The following is a 13,787-nucleotide window of genomic DNA, read 5'->3' on the forward strand; positions in this document are numbered from 1 at the left end:
GACATCAATATTGAATAGAACATTAAGTGTTAAGTGGCAAGAAAAATATAATCTTGTTATATCAAGCAATTTTTGTTATTATACTATACATTAAGCCATCTTTTGACTTACAATGTCATATGGTAAGGAGTATGTTATCTGAATAATGCAATAATGAACAGACACGTTTTCACTTTCAACAACATGTATAGCCTTTTTTTTCATGTCAAGTACAACTGAAATATTTTTCAATAGCCAACACAAAAATAGAACATGTCTGATTAAATTGGTTGGGTGGAACAGCCAAGAGCAAGTATCCTTTTCAGTCATCTTCTTAGCTGCACGTTTTGCCTGGGTAGTCTGGACTGGACTTCATCTGTTTATGAACCTCTGCAGGGAAGCCTCTGCATGGAATTGTTCTTGTTGTTTGTTGTGTATATGAGCACATTCAGACAGACACAATAGGCTAAAGCTTACACTCAGGGGTTAAAGCTTTGTACTCAGGGATTTTCCATCCATGGTCTCCAACTGGACAAGATTGTCCTCCACACCGATGACCCTTACAGTTGTAAGAAAATGTAATTATTATACACATATTGACATATTTAAAATGTTGCCGCAAAGTTTCGAAAGTTAACTTACCTATACTTGGTTGGCCAGTCTGGTTGCATTGTCATGCCTGGTCTGCCACGCTTCCGCTCATTCTTCTTGAGCACCTCCATGCCAGGAATGATGTCGAACTGCTTCGTGTTCTTCTTCTTCCTCCTACGATAGGCTGCCTTCTGTCTCTCCTGGGCCTTCTCTATGTTCTGACGTACCTGCACAAATTCATGCGCTTAATAAGATTCTACATAGACAGTTTTAATGTTGTTGATTGAAAGAGAATTCAGTACTGAAGCACATTACTTTGTCAAAGACATCTGCGTCCGCTTCAGCCCGCCCACAAACAAAGGCCTCGATGTCCTCATCTTCTACTTCTGCAACTGGATCATCTGCAGCTGGACCATCACCTGCAATCTGCATTTTCACAAGTTCATGTAGATTCAAGTTGTCACTTAATGCAGAAGTTAAAACAAGTTTAAGCAATATGACATGAGACTGGTAAAGGATATACCCACAACTGCGACTTAGCCTGAGGCACAAAGACAGGCTGTTGAATGACAACAACCAATCACTGCATAGCAAAGACATATCATACCTCTGAAAACAACCGTGGCTCTCGTCCATACATCAGACAAAAAGGCGAGTACTTGGTGGAAGACTGGAAAGAAGAGTTGTGTGCAAACAAAATCTCTTATAACTGATCCTCCCACCTTTCCTGGAAGCCTTCCAAGGTCTTACCCATGGCCATCTTCAGGGTCTAGTTCGTCTGTTCATCAAGTCCTACAAATATCAATGACATTTGTATCACAGTAACAGGTGTGCGGTCAAGTAATTGACTGTAACTACCACAACGTATGCATACCATTTGTCTGTGGGTGGTATGCTGATGACATCCGGTGCTTTATCCCGCATCTCTCGAACATGGTCTGATTCACCTTTGAAAGAAAAAAACAATTCATAATAGTCATCATCAATTGATCAATTCACTAAACAAATAAAGACAAGTACGAATTTACAACAGCAAAACTGTACCGTGTTCCAAATTTCTCGGCCGCGGTCTGTTAGGATGATCTCGGGAGATCCATGCCTGTAGAATATGTCCATCATTGCCTACAACACGATATTGTAGAAATGATTAGTTCTTTATTGGTTATTTACTAGCCTCACTAACTATCATAACGTTTGACAAATGGTTAGGTACATACCGCAGAGGTCAGCTCAGCTTGTTTTGCCAAAATGGGTCTAGCCTCCACCCATGTGGTGAAATAATTATCGGTGGCAGTCAGCAAGTAGCTATTACCACCTTTCTGCGACGCCTTCAGAGGTCCAATAAGGTCAACACCTTCATAGGAATGTAGAGAACAGAGAGGAGGGGTGATGGTAATGTTATTTCTGTAAGCAACCAGTCATTCCTCCAGTAAATCCATGTGAAGTGCTTTCTTACCGATCATGTGCCATGGGGCTACTGGTTTGATTGGCTTCAACTCTGGTGACTCCGTCTTCACCTTCTCAAACTTCTGGCATTATTCACAGGTACTGACCTTCATAACAATAAGGAATAAATCACAACAGTTAATAGCAGATGAATGATGTCTTGTCATTGATGTCAGAATATCTGCATTTCAGGAAGATTTCAAATTGATTGATTGACTGATTGATTGATTTTGGGTTAAAAGACAGAAACATAATCCAAAGGATAACTTGTTAAAGTGTTGCCACTTATTTTCAACATGGTCACTGACAGACTATCAATCAACATTTAGAAAAATATTAAAAGCTATGAGAAAATTAAATACATATCTTATAAAACATAAATAGAGCAGGCATAGACGAACAAAATCTAATTCAATAATTTAAGACGTTTTAAGAACATGCGGGTTCTTTGATAATGCATTGGTTTGTCAGAATTGAAAGTATTTCACCTACCCAGTCATTAACATCTGCTGTGATGCTGTGCCAATAGAACCTCTTCCTGATCTTCTCCATCATCCTGTGTTGTCCAAAATGGCCAGCATGGGCTTCCTCAAGGATGGCCATCTTCTTCTCCTCAGTGAAAACAACCCTCCTCAAGGGGCCATCAGCCCCCAGATAGAACAAATTCTCACCTGAAAAAGAGAAATGAAAACAAAATGTCTATTGCAATGAGCCTAACAGTGGGACACTTCTGTATACACATATAGCATATTTCATTTTCTATTCAATACTTGATTATTTAGAAAAACGTTTGTGAATGACTGCACTTAAAGGATGGAACATCAACAAAATATAATTGCTGTATGCAGCATACAGCATACAAAACAACATATCAGACATGTACATCTCATAATAGTATTTTAAAAGTAGTCAAAGAAGGACATAAATCACTTTGACTCAAATGTAAAAATAGCAACACGTAGAAAAGGAAAATCTTCCTTACAAATTTGGTGCCAGTATATGAAACAACTCCTTGCCAGTCAGAAAACGAGTCCCTAGCACTAGTCGTCACCAGTTAGCAAAGTCATTACGGTTTGATTACCAGAGTTGACTCTCCAATTGTCTCAGGTAAATTCTGGGGTAAAACTATACAATCATAGTAACATAAAGATAGTCCCGACACACACCCCTCATAACATGGTATATGTAGATCAGTGACTGTGTTATTGCTGATGCTTATTGAGCCACTGCAGACACCGTACTGAGGAACAATCAGTTATACAGGTTACCGGGTGAGGGCCCGCGAAGCGATAGTGCTGGATGCCAGCTACACGTATGTCGTCTTATTGCGTCCTCGTCGTGTTGGTTAATAAACCACGTTATGAGTACTAACCCTGCGTCATTTATGAGAACAGGAAACATGGTGTCAGAAGTGGGATTTTGGAACTTTCACGCACATTTTTTCGGCCGATACTTTTTATTTTTTCTAGCGAGGACAACGGAGCCACCTAGCCTACGGAGCTAATCAGCGAACATGGCGGACGGATTTCGGCGGCCCCACCCTCTCGTCTTTGATGGCAACATCAGTGAAAACTGGCGGATCTTCGAACAGGAATATGACATTTTCGTCGCGGCGGCAGCGGCACTCTGACAAGCCAGCCCGCACCCGTGCATACATTCTCCTCAACTCAGCAGGGCCAGAGGCCATGAACGCGAATGGTCTTTTGTGTATGCAGCAGAAGTGAGAGCACCCGGCGAGGGAGGACAAGTCCTCGTTCCCGCTGAATCCAAGGAGGATCCCGAATGCCTGAAAATAACGTTTCGTGAGATATGCAGCCCACGGTCCAACATTACAATGGAAAGACACAAGTTCAACACACGCAATCAGAGGGCTGGTGAGTCCATTGAATCATATGTAAGTGACTTGAGAATAAAAGTATAAAGCTGCAACTTTGGAGATCTATGTGAAGAGCTCGTTCGGGACAGATTTGTCTGTGGCATAAATAATGACAATCTGAGGAAAGTGCTATTGCGTGATAGTGACTTGACGCTAGCCAAATCAGTCTCTGTCTGTCAAATAAATGAGATGACGGAAGAGCACAACAAGACACTAGCCTCACAACAGCATTATGCTACAAATGTTGATGCAGTCCAACCTAAATTCATGAGAATAAAAAAAGCATGATAGAGACAAAGTGGACAATCAATCAGAAAAATATGTCAAACAGAGCATTGCCAACTGCAACAACTGTGGAGGCAGTCATGCGGCCAGGAGAGACAAATGCCCAGCTTTTGGTCAACAGTGCAACGCCTGTAAAAAATGGAATCACTTTAAAAGATGTTGTAGATCTGTATAACAGGGCCACAACAAGCTGAAATTCAGGAGAGCTGTTCACCAGATTGAACCTGACCAAGCTGATAATATTGCTGATGATACATTCTATGTTGATGGCCTAACACTGCAAAAAACTGTTGATTCACCTGATGTACACATAATTGAAAAAGATGAAGCTTTTGTTACTGTACATGTAAATGGAAGTCCAGTTGAGCTGAAAGTTGATACCGGTGCTAAGTGCAATGTCCTGTCAATTCGGACATTTGAACAGATAGAGAGAAGTGATCAATTTGAAGTAAATATGAAACCCACAAACCTTGTTGCATATGGGGGCAGCAAAATTAAAACTGTTGGTCTTGTTCAGCTGCAGTGTCACCTAGAGGGACAAACACACACATTGCCGTTCTTCATTGTTCATGAGGATGTTTTGCCACTGCTTGGTCTACGTGCATGTAGAGAGATGGGACTTGTCTCATTCAGTAAAGATGTTCATCAGTTAGGTCCTACTGATGATGATCTGTCGCAGCAAATTTACACTGAATACAGCGACCTCTTTTCAGATGAGCTTGGGAAACTACCTGTGACTTACTCCATGACACTTGATCCAGAGGTGAGACCTGCTGTTCGTCCTGCACATCACATTCCTATGGCTATGAAAGACAGAGTCAAATCTGAATTGAACAGAATGCAGGAATTAGGTGTCATCACCCCAGTATCTGAGCCAACTGACTGGGTGTCATCAATGGTTGCTACACACAAAAAGGACAAGCAAGAAATCAGAATATGCATAAATCCAAGAGACCTTAACTCTGCTCTAAAAAGACCACATCACCCCATGCGCACTGTAGAGGAAGTGGCTGCACACATGTCAAATGCAACTGTATTTTCAGTTCTAGATGCAAAAAAATCATTTTGGCAGATTCCTCTTGATCACAAATCCTCAATGTTAACCACTTTCAGCACCGGTTTTGGTCGTTACAGATTTCTGCGAATGCCCTTCGGACTCAATTCAGCCAGTGAGGTCTTCCAACGCTCCATTGAACAGATTTTTGCTGGATATCCCTGTGCAATTATAGTGGATGACATACTCATTGGTGGTAAGACTGTGGAAGAACATGATGCTAACTTGAGAAAAGTGCTTAACCGTGCCAGAGAGGTGAACTTAAGACCCAATCCTCTCAAGTGCAGGTTCCAGCTGAACCAGATCAGCTATGTTGGTCATGTTTTCTCCAGTGAAGGCCTCAAGGCAGACCCCTCCAAAACAAAAGCGATCAGTGAAATACCAACACCAACAGATGTTCCAGCTTTACAAAGATTTCTCGGGATGGTTAACTACCTTGGAAAGTTCATTCCCAACTTTAGTGAGCTTACGGCTCCACTACGACAACTAACACACAAGGACACAGCATGGACATGGCATGAGCAGCAGCAAAATGCTTTTGAACAGCTAAAAACACAAGTGTCTAGTCCACCAGTTCTGTCATACTACGATGTCAGTAAACCAGTGACGCTCACATGCGATGCTTCACAGTATGGACTTGGTGCTGCATGTCTGCAGGGAGGAAAACCTGAAGCCTATGCTTCACGCACATTAACTAACACTGAAACTAGATATGCACAGATTGAGAAGGAGCTGCTAGCAGTAGTTTTTGCATGCTCAAAATTCAATGACTATATCTATGGCAAGTCAGTGACCATAAAAACAGACCATCAACCCCTAGTCACCATACTAAAGAAGCCTATTCATGCAGCTCCAGCAAGACTGCAAAGGATGATGCTCAGACTGCAAAAGTATGACCTCACACTGGTATACAAAAGCGGCAAACTTATGTATGTGGCAGACACACTGTCTTGAGCTCCCAAAAGCTCAACTGCTCCGGAAGCTGAAGAGGAGGACAGCTTTGATGTGATGACGGTCAACTACATCTCTTCTTTCCGGCTGTTGGAGTTGGAAGAACACACAGCAACTGACACAACTCTGCAGACTCTCAGCTCCATCATCAGACATGGATGGCCTAGCAGACCGTCCAGCCTTCCTCATGCTATTCGTTCCTATTATCTTTTCAGAGATGAACTGACTATTGAAAATTGTGTTATCATGAAAGGTCAAAAGGCTGTCATTCCAAAGTCTTCACAAAAAGACTGCACTAGCATTGTACACAGAGGACATCCTGGTGCAGAAGCAACTAAACGGAGAGCAAGGGGGATTGTTTTCTGGCTTACAATGACAGATGACATCGACAAAGAAATACAGTCATGCTCAGTGTGTAACAGCACAAAACCACATCAGCAGAAAGAACCACTCCAGCTACACCCGGTGCCAGATCTTCCCTGGTCCACTGTAGCAACAGACATCTTTGAGTGGCGTAATCAGCTGTACCTAGTTTTGGTAGACTCATATTCAGGCTGGTATGAGATTGATCTGCTCTGTGATGCTACATCGGCAACAGTCATCACCAAACTCAAAAGACATTTCTCAGTTCATGGGGCACCACACACACACATAACTGACAATGGTAGACAGTTCACAAGTCAGCGCTTTAAGGACTTTGCTACACATTGGGACTTCACTCATGTCACGAGCAGCCCAGAGTATCCTCAATCTAATGGTTTAGCTGAGAGGGTTGTTTGCAGTGCAAAACAGCTCATGGAAAAGTCTCATAGAGATGGAAGTGATGTCTTTCTCAATCTGTTAAATCTCAGAAATGTACCACGTGACACAAAACTTGGATCCCCTGCACAAAGACTGATGTCAAGGCAAACACGCACCACTTTGCCAGTCTCAAGAAAGATGCTTGAACCAGAGGTGTACAAGCCACTGGAGGTAAAGGCTCAGCTTCTTAACAAAAGACTGACACAGAAGTTGTACTATGACAGAACAAGCCGACATCTTCAACCATTGATGGAAGGACAAGTTATCAGAATGCAGACCCCTCAAGGCTACAGTCGAACAGGCATGGTAAAGGAGATCTGCAAGGAGCCCAGATCCTATCTCATTCACTCAGAAGGAAAGCTGTACAGGAGAAATAGGTGCCACATTCTGCCGGTTGTCAAGCCTGCTCCAGCACAGCACTACCCAGACGACAGTGAATGTCAGGACAGTGGACATGAACTTAACAACCAGCACACTCCAACAAAAGTGTCACACAACACGCTGGACACTGAACAGTCACATTTGAAAACACCTACAGCTGTGCTACCTGCTAAGACAACTGGAAGTCTGTACACAACACGCTATGGTCGTGTTAGCAAGCCAAATCCTAAGTATAAAGATTGAGTCAATTTGTCAGCTCAAAATTTTGAAGGTTATGTCATTTAAGTTAATTCTCTGATTTGCAAAGAGCTGACATTGAGGTCTTCGGGTTTCGTTTCAGGTATCTTCACATATAAAAGGCCTCATTTTGTGTTAAAGTATAACTATATGCTTTGCTAAGACAGCTATTTTCATATTATTCATTAAGGGCAAATTGTTTTCTTTGCATTTGATAATTCTCACTCTGTGATTATTGAACAGTTATTTAATTTATGTTATTTGAAGGTTTGTTCAATATATGTTATTCAGCAAGTATTGATAATTGACAACATGGTTTTGTTATGGTATGAGCATGAGCTAAGAAAGGGGGATGTAGATCAGTGACTGTGTTATTGCTGATGCTTATTGAGCCACTGCAAACACCGTACTGAGGAACAATCAGTTATACAGGTTACCGGGTGAGGGCCCACGAAGCGATAGTGCTGGATGCCAGCTACACGTATGTCGTCTTATTGCATCCTCGTCGTGTTGGTTAATAAACCAGGTTATGAGTACTAACCCTGCGTCATTTATGAGAACACGAAACAGTATATTACTTACATTTGATTGGCAATAGGAAACACTTTGGTCGACACTGACACTTCTCTAGTCTGCCTCCGAGGTCCTAACATTTAACAATAGATCCTAACAAGGTCCGAACAAAGTCCGAACAAGTCCATATTGCTGGAACTGCCACAGTAAATTTATTCCGGCCGGAAAATGGGGCCGGAGAAAAAGTTCCGGATGACGCCACAATGGCGTTCTAATCAGCTGTTCGGTAGCGTTCGGTATGTGTTAGAATTTTCAGTGGCAGCGTTGCGAGGGCGGTTACTATGAAAGGTGGCTGGTGAGCGCTCGTGCATTAACGTGAGGTTTTTTGCTTGTCACGAGACGTCATTTCACCTCAGACTACAAGAGCGCGAGTTGGACAGACACATATCTCCCACCTCTGGCTATATTTGCTGTTTTCAAAGACCACTGCATTGCTTTTGTGGACATAATCCTCATCAGTTCTACTGTTATTTATATATATATCTATATATCTATATATTTTTATTTCTAGTTTTTTCCTCTTATCCCACCCGATTAACCCAATGGCATATGGCCGGAACTCTTGTCGAATAACTCCCCTGGCTCACGTTTCCACAGGAAGGAGATAGTCGTAACACCAGCTTCCTTCAAACCCTCCTCAAACCCCTTGAGGAGGGTTGTTTTCACTGAGGAGAAGAAGATGGCCATCCTTGAGGAAGCCCATGCTGGCCATTTTGGATGACACAGGATGATGGAGAAGATCAGGAAGAGGTTCTATTGGCACAGCATCACAGCAGATGTTGACGACTGGGTAGGTAAAATACTTTCAATTCTGACAAACCAATGCATTATCAAAGAACCCGCATGTTCTTAAAAAGTCTTAAATTATTGAATTAGATTTTGTTCGTCTATGCCTGCTTTATTTATGTTTTACAAGATATGTATTTAATTTTCTCATAGCTTTTAATATTTTTCTAAATGTTGTTTGATAGTCTGTCAGTGACCATGTTGAAAATAAGTGGCAACACTTTAACAAGTTATCCTTTGGATTATGTTTCTGTCTTTTAACCCCAAATCAATCAATCAGTCAATCAATCAATCAATTTGAAATATTCCTGAAATGCAGATACCCTGATTTCAATGACAAGACATCATTCATCTGCTATTAACTGTTTTTTTTGTTGCTATCAATTGTTTTATTTTCAAAAGAGAAGGGTGCAATACAGTTCAGAACAATGTAAACCACAGCAGTGGTTGTGAAAACAGAGAACACTTCCTTTCATCCCCCCCTCCTAAATTCCCTCCCATGGCGACCCCCCCACCCCCACCCCCATCCCAACCAGATCTTCATTGTTACATATATCACATACATATACAGTACTTAAAACAGCTGATCACAACATTGCTCTGTAGGCCTATTCTGGTAAACCGGAGTAATGAACATAAATATATTTTCCAAACAGACTGCCATATACAATACATTCCTCATTCCAATAAGTCCTTCACCATTGTTGCTGTAGAGGCCCAGGATTGGATAGTTTCCTGGCTAGTTTCGTGCATTCTCGCTACAGATAACCCCATGTAAAGAATACTTAAAAATGATTGCAACCACTGGGTACGAGTGAGTATGTGTGAGGGCTTCCAGCGCAGAGCCAGCATCTTTTTAGCTGCCGTTAAGCCCGCGAATAGAGTGTGGGCTTGGGTAGAGGTTAGGTTTAGAGGTGAGGTGTCGTTTAGGAGTAACAGTCTAGGACAACAGGGTATAGTGACCCTTAATATATCAGATAGCATAGAGGAAACTACTTTCCAAAAAGATACCACTTCCGGACACTCCCAGAACATATGTAAGAACGACCCTATCTGGCCCAGAGAGCGGAGGTCGCAGGTAGGAGAAGGTGTAAGCTTCATGAGGTGTCGTCTTCTTGGTGTTAGATACACTCTGTGTAGAAGTTTAAAGTGAATAAGTTTATTGTTAAGATTTTTTGAGGTTCCATCTAAGTTGTCCCAGATAGTTAACCAACAGATTCCATCACCGGGTAAACCAAGGTCCCTAGCCCACACTCGATGGACAGCCAGAGGCTCACATGATTGGTCTAACAGAAAGCTATAAAGGGCAGATACTAGACCTCTCGTCCTCCTTACCCCTACATCTAGAGATGTGTGAAGTTTATGCGTGGGAAGATTAGAGCCCCAAGGCACACCGTATGCCCGCATGGCAGATCTAAGGCATAGGTAAAGGAAAAAAGAAGTTCCTGGCAGGTTATAAGTGACGCGCAAGTCGTTAAATGTCCTAAGTCCGTTGTCATCGCAGATGTCTGACATAACATTAACACCTCTCTCGGCCCATGCAGTAAAGGAGAAAGGCACACCCCCAGTGAGTAGAGCATAGTTATTAAAGATAGGGCTGTGTTTATGCCATTTCAATATAGAACCCGTCGCCCTCTCCACTGAGCGCCATACAGTCAAAAGAGATGTCATAATGGGGCTCAGTTTAAGTTTAGAGCATTTAAGAGGGAGACCTGAATATACTAAGTCTTGCAGTCGGTGAGGGGAGGCCAGGTACTCTTCTCTGGGTCTCCAAGATACTTGTGCCTGGGGGTCAAGCCAAGTAGACAGTGGGTGCAGGACATAGGACCAGAAGTAGAATTTAAAGTTGGGGACAGCCAGGCCTCCATTCTGTTTACTGCGCTGTAGGGTAGTTAGCTTTATAAGTGGGTGCTTCCCGCCCCAGATAAATTTGGATACTAAACTATGTATTTTGTCCCAGTAGCCTTTAGGTGGGGGAAGGGGTATCATGTTAGAATAGAAGTTCACTCTAGGTCTGATGTCCATTTTAATTATTGATACCCGTGCTTGTAGGGAGTTTGGGAGTCGGGACCACCTTTCTAAATCATTTTCCACCCGCTTCAAAATACCCTGGTAATTCTTATTAGTGATGGAGAAAAAGGAGGGGAAGATATCTATGCCCAAGAATTTAAAACTCCTAACCACTGGTATCTGTGTTGGCAATGTGGATGGGTCGAGAGATGAGTTAAGGGGCATTAGCGATGACTTGGTCCAATTTATTTTATATCCCGAAAGCACGCTAAATTCTTCACACACCTCTAATATAAGTGGAGTAGACACTGGCGCATTGTTTATGTACAATAAAATATCATCGGCAAATAATGATATGTGGTGTGAGGTGTTGCAAAATGATATAGGGGAGATAGAAGGGTGCTGTCTACTTATTTGGGCAAGAGGCTCGAGAGAGAGAGCAAACAGGAGAGGTGAGAGAGGGCAACCTTGACGGGAACCTCTTGAGATTGGAAAGGAGGGAGAAAAAATGTTACCTGAAACCACCATAGCTGAGGGGTTGGAGTACAGCACCTTAATCATATTTATGTAATTAACACCTAAACCAAAAGTTTCTAGAGCTGACCAAAGATATTCCCACTCCAGTCTTTCAAAGGCCTTTTTGGCGTCCAGTGATAGCGCAGCACATGGAGAGTCAATATCTTTAGAGAAGTCTATCACATGGAGAAGTCTGCGGATGTTATCTGCTGCTTGGCGTGATTTTATAAAGCCAGTCTGGTCGTGGTGTACTAGTGTAGTCACGTGGGTCTCAATCTATGAAGCCAGGACCTTAGCATAGATCTTAATTTCCGAGTTCAAAAGTGATAGGGGCCTGTAATTGCTACAAAGACTGGAGTCTTTGTTTGGTTTAGAGAGCACAGTAAGGATAGCAGAGTTGGCGTCCCGATTAAAAGAGCCCTTATCCACCGCTGTATGAATCATGTCTAGCATGAATTGACACGGCTCATTCCAAAAAAAACAAATATTCTTCAGGGGGTATTTCATCCCACCCGGGAGATTTGCCCTTTTTCATCCTCTCAATGGCCTCTTTTAATTCTGCCAGTTGTCTGCTTCCTCTTGGGTTAAAGTATGAAGATTTGCTTTTTGTAAAAGGTAGCTGCACCTGTCACAATCTAGCTTGATTTCTGAAGTGTAGAGGTTGGCATAAAAATTTCTGAACTCTGTGTTGATAGCTTTGGGTTCAGTTAAAATATTCTGAGTTGACCCAGACCGAATGGCTGTAATGTTGGAGAACGTTTCACTCCATTTAAGTCTAAGAGCCAGAAGATGGCTGGGCCTTGGGCCGTCAAAATAATAGGTGCTAGTTTTATGGATCAGAAATTCAGCTCTCTGTCTGAGAAGAGAATTAAGTTCAATTTCTGTTAGATCAATACTTGGCTTCCTGGCTTCAGTGAAGGAGAGTTGTTGTTGTTCTAGAGACCTGAGCTTAGATTCAAGATCATCTATTCTGGCCAGCCGAGTCTTACTGAGATGTGAAGCGAAAGCTATTGTGGTGTTCCTGATAAAGCCTTTCAGAGCGTACCAAAAAATTTGGGGGTCGTTCGCGGAACCAATGTTCTCAGCCACGAAACTGTTCAGTTCTCTTTTGAAATAGACAGTATTCTTTATTTTTAAGCAGTGTCATGTTAAAACGCCAGCGTGTAGCTTTAGTGGGCGTGTCCATTAGAGTAAGTTTGACTAATACTATACTATGGTCAGATAATGGACTGGGCGACAACACTGCATTATGTATTTCAGAGACAGAGGAAGAGGTTAGGATATAGTCTATGCGTGAGCAGGTCCTGTACCTATTGGAGTAAAAGCTATATTGTTTGACCATAAGGTTTATTGCACGGAATACATCAACTAGGTTAAAATCAGCTATAAATTTAACCAATGAGGCTGATGGAGAGCTTTGAGAGTGAGAACAGTGGGTCGAGGAGCCCAAGCGGTCCAAAACTGGGTTTATTACTGCATTCATAACTGCCCCCATAATTACATCAAATTCATGCATCCCAGACAGAATGTCAGACAGATTGGAGAAAAAAGTAAGTGCAAATTGGTTAGGCGCATATACTGAAATGAACACTATTTTACGGCCAGCAATTATAGATTTTATATATGAAATGCGGCCATCTTCGCTGCCAAATCTCTTGAGGATAGTTATTGATAGAGAGCGTTTCAAAACAATTAACGAGCCACGCGTTATGGAGTCGGTGGAAGCTGATGCTGCAACGTAATCCTGTCTATTGCCGAATCGTTGCACATCTGACTCTTTGAGATGTGATTCCTGGATTAAAGCGATGTCAATATGATTTCTGTGGAGTAAGTCTAAGCAGGCTGCACATTTCACAGGACCGTTCAATCCATTTGTGTTCCAGCTTGCTAACTATAGCGTTGTCATGGAAAAACTATAGGACTAGGCTGGGCAGAATGAGGTGTAATGATGCTTAGCAAATTTCGTGTACGTAGGCCTACACTGCAAGCTCATGCAAAAATAGAGTGTGTAGTGGTTATGGGGCTACATAATTCCCCTTATTGAGCTAGTAGGAACGTAGTTTACAGCTGCTGTTTCCTCGGTTCGAGTTTACAGTGACACACTTCCGCTGCGCGGGTTTTTTGTTGTTGTAATGGTGGAAGGAATAAATGGTGCACGTTGTGTAGCCGAAAGAGAAAGTTGTCACGACTCCTGCTTGAGCTCCTCTACAAGTGTAACGTTATAATCAATATGGTAAGAAGAGCTACTCCGCCCCGATACCCCGTCGCCATATACCCCGAAACTCACGCTAAGAAACATGT

This window comes from Lampris incognitus, chromosome 11 (assembly GCF_029633865.1).
Source record: "Lampris incognitus isolate fLamInc1 chromosome 11, fLamInc1.hap2, whole genome shotgun sequence".
Lineage (NCBI taxonomy): Eukaryota > Metazoa > Chordata > Actinopteri > Lampriformes > Lampridae > Lampris > Lampris incognitus.